This window comes from Octopus bimaculoides, chromosome 5 (genome assembly GCF_001194135.2).
Source record: "Octopus bimaculoides isolate UCB-OBI-ISO-001 chromosome 5, ASM119413v2, whole genome shotgun sequence".
NCBI classification, from domain to species: Eukaryota; Metazoa; Mollusca; class Cephalopoda; order Octopoda; family Octopodidae; genus Octopus; species Octopus bimaculoides.
Window position 1 is genome coordinate 76914350 of NC_068985.1, and position 4363 is coordinate 76918712.

At 37.3% G+C, this 4363-nt stretch overlaps 1 long non-coding RNA gene across 3 annotated transcripts in view; it reads right to left on the bottom strand.

Annotated features, from left to right (window-relative positions):
- The window catches only part of LOC106877229 (uncharacterized), a 107515-nt gene that overhangs the window by 87838 nt on the left and 15314 nt on the right, over window positions 1-4363 (bottom strand). The window contains exon 2 of one of the 3 annotated variants that reach the window (XR_008264117.1): window positions 3372-3480. This is a non-coding gene — a long non-coding RNA (uncharacterized LOC106877229). Of the gene's footprint in view, window positions 1-3371; window positions 3617-4363 lie in introns of those variants that run through there. The other 2 variants (XR_008264118.1, XR_008264116.1) reach the window with 2 other exon arrangements.

A 4363-nucleotide genomic window follows, 5' to 3' on the forward strand; every position in this document is an offset into this window, starting at 1 on the left:
ATGCTGGCATGGGTTGGACGATTTGACTGAGGACTGATGAAACCAGATGGCTACACCAGGCTCCAATCTGATTTGGCAGAGTTTCTACAGCTGGATGCCCTTCCTAACGCCAACCGCTCAGAGAGTGTAGTGAGTGCTTTTTACGTGCCACCAGCACGAAGGCTAGTCAGGCGGTACTGATGTAAATATATATATATATATATGTGTATATATATTTGCATATATATATATTTATATATGTATATATATTTATATATATATGATATAACCACTAAGTGCATGGTTTAGTGGTTAGGGGTATTCAGCTCATGATTGTAAGGTCGTGAGTTCAATTCCTGGTGACATGTTGTGTCCTTGAGCAAGACATTTTATTTCATGTTGCTCCAGTCCACTCAACTGGCAAAAATGAGTAGTACTTGTATTTCAAAGGGCCAGCCTTGTCACACTCTGTGTCATGCTGAATCTCCCTGAGAACTTCATTAAAGGTACACATGTCTGTGGAGTGCTCAGCCACTTGCATGTTAATTTCATGAACATGCTGTTTTGTTGATTGGATCAACTGGAACCCTCATTGTCATAAGCAACCAAGTGCTAGTTATCATCATCATCATCATCAATATCATTTAATGTTCATTTTGTTTTATATATATATATATATATACATGATCATTTTAATGTCTACTTTTCCATCTTGCATAGGGCAGATGGAATTCATTGAAGCAGGTTTTCTACAGTCGGGTGCTCTTCCACTCACCAATTTTTAATGTTTCTAAGCAAAATAATAACGCCTATGTTTATCAAACAACAATCATCCTAAACTTAGTTATATGGTTGACTGCCAGTAATGAACACTGTTACTCACATGAAAATGAGGGGAAATATAAATTTATTTACACAAATACACTCACAGGTACATACATACATACGTACATGCACACACCCGAACACGCACATATACACATACACACACACATGCAGTCACAAACACACACACACACATACATACACTCACACACATATATATATGCATGAGAATACATAGTTGAAACAAAACATACAAATCTACACATGCACTGACTTGAAATATTGCATACATACACACATACATGCAAAAATACCCTGCCGTTGTTGGTGAAATTCCAATGAGGGAACCTTGGATCTAGGTTAGAAATCAGCTCTTTCTCAGTTGGCAAGAAATTTTTAAATAAAACAGAGCAATGGCATACATAAATACAAACATAAGACAAAGTTGACTATATTGGGATTGATGGGTCAAAAAAAATATAGGTGGAGCTTAAAAATTACAACATCATCATCATCATCGTTTAACGTCCGCTTTCCATGCTAGCATGGGCTGGACGATTTGACTGAGGACTGGTGAAACCAGATGGCTACACCAGGCTCCAATCCGATTTGGCAGAGTTTCTACAGCTGGATGCCCTTCCTAACGCCAACCACTCAGAGAGTGTAGTGGGTGATTTTTTATGTGCCACCGCACGAAGGCCAGTCAGGTGGTACTGGCAACGGCCATGCTCAAAATGGTGTATTTTATGTGCCACCCGCACAAGAGCCAGGGGCACTGGCAACAATCTCGCTCGAAAATCCTTACACATGTCACAGGCACAAGTGCGAGAAAGGCGACGCTGGGCACAGGTGCCATCCCGATTTTGCTTTCGCTTGCCCCAATAAATCTTCGCAAGCTGAGTTTCGTGTTCAATGAAGGAGACGACGTTGGCATGGGTGCCAGTCATCGAATTTAGTTCGATTTCAATTTCACTTGCCTCAAAAGTCTTCGCAAGCGGAGTTTAGTGTCCAATGAAGGAAAGGTACGCATAAGTGAGCTAGCTACACCCCAGGCAGGTTTAGGTCTCACTTGGCTTGCCGGGTCTTCTCACGCACAGCATATTTCCAACCACCAACTTAAAACACAACTGGCCAGATATTGTTGTGCAGGACCACAAGAAAAAGATATGTTCTGCTGCAAAAATCAGCTGCCCTCTGGACACCAATGTAGTTTCATAAATACAAAATAAATACAAGAGAAAGAAGACATCTATGGACCATTTATAAGGAATTTGCAAATCCAGTACCCAAGATAGACTTTCATTTTCAGACCTATTATTATTTGAGCAACAAGATACATACTAACCTATCTGGAGCAAAGTAAGGCTGAACTTGGGTTCTTGGGGAGAGAATGCAAATCCTTAATTCATACTCTACAAATGATCATGATGTTTGGGACTATAAAAATTTGCAAGACCTTCTTAAGATTTAAAAGATGATGAACAAAAGATGCATTCCTTTGCAACCTTACTACCAAGTAGGTGGTTGCTCAAAATTTACTCTACCTACCTACCTACCTACCCACCCACATCCATCCATACATACATATATACATGATGGCTGTTTATCTACACTCTAACATTTCTGTTGATTCATTACTTCAATGAAATATGAAATGACTGCTTGTAAGCAATTACTTATGATTCCCAGCCTACAGAAAAGCTTCCCAAACAATCCTACAACTGTATTTAAAATGCAAGTTACAAATCTAGAAGTAAGAGGTATAAATTGTTATCGGTGTATGACAAAGTCTTACATCTGTAGCGGGAATATTCAGCAGTCAGATCACTATACCTGATGTCACAATTTGCTAGAATATTACCCACATGATCAACAAAATCTGACCAATCACAACTTTGTATGGAATAGGTTCCAGCAATGATTTCATCTTTTGGTGCACTTCCTTCTGAGCCTAACCATCAGTATAAATTTGACACACCTTGACGTTTGACAGAAAGCTTGGAGAGAGCATTGAGAGGTAGCAGAGACAAGATAGCAGGCAGACATCAAAACGATGCAGACAGATACTGACCCAAGCTGACAATAGCTACACTGGATGCCAGCAACAGCAACACAACAACCAGCAGCTAACTTTTAGATTACTGTTACAATTACACCAAGAACAACAATATCCAAACTCTCTTGACATTTTTTCATCTGTAATAAGAACAGTATTTGTTTTTTGTGGATAAAAAGAATAAAAGTTTTGTTATCGAAAATTGCAACAGATATCAGTGTTCTTCTCCGAACACATCTGTAATTTGATTGTTGTAGATAATGTTATTGCATGTAACATGGTCATTAAAATAATTCAGTTAAAACTCTCAGTAGGAGTTCTCATAAATCTAACATAGAAGTTTGGACTTGGTAGGATATAACCTTTGAGTCAAAATAAAGCTTCTCAATGATAATAAAGTCAATAGTTGATTCATTTGTACCTTCCACTGACCCAAGGTTTTTCATTCTAGTATCTATTCTTGTAACAAAGAAGATTTTTCATAGATATAAAAGAGTTAAAATTTACTTACATAAAGAGTTGCTCTTAGTTAAAACTTTAGGGTCAAAGCTGAGGTTCACAATGAAGACATATTTGAATTTTTTTTCGTTTTCCATTGGCTCTGATTTCCATTTTGTTATCTATTCTTGTAACAGAGGAAACATTTGTTTTGTTAATTTAAAAGATAAGATATTTTACATGTGATTTTGAATTAGACAACATTAGATAATTATTCAGTTTGTGGATGTTTGTTGAGATCAAGTGGCCATGAAGGGGGTTTCTTATTTTTGTTTGTTGTTGTGTAACTCTATGTCAGTTCTGATTAAGTATCTGTCTGCCTGTCTGTTTCTCTCTCTCTCTCTCTCTCTCTCTCTCTTTCATTTTAACCACATGGTTCTAGGTTCAGTCTCACTGTGTGGCACCTTGGACGGGTGTCTTCTACTATAGTCTCAAGCTGACCAAAGCCATGTGAGTGGATTTTATATGTATATCTATGTGTGTGTGTCTTTGAATCTGTGTTTGGCCCCTATCACTGCTTGACAACCAGTGTTGGTGTGTTTGGGTCCTTGTAACTTAGCAGGTCAGCAAAAGAGACTGATAGAATAAGTACTAGGCTTAAAAATAAGTCGAGGGGTCAATTTGTTTGATCAAAACCCCTCAAGGTGATGCTCCTGCATGGCCACTGTCAAATGACTGAAACAAGTAAAAATTAAAAGGATATATATATATATATGTATGTATTTGTAAAGGTATGTGTATTTGTATGTATGTATATATATATATATATATATATATATATAAATTTAAGGAATGGAGAAAACGCATGTTATAATTGCATACTTTATTCCTACATATGTTTCAAAGGATTACAACCTGTGTGATCCATAGGGATCTTTGATGTTAAAAATTGTAACCTTCTCTTCAGGGAATGCATGGGAATCATCTTAAACGTAAGACATTATGACCGAGTATGAAAACAATAGATGGATAAGGTTATGACGTGATTCATTTGAAAAAAAACGT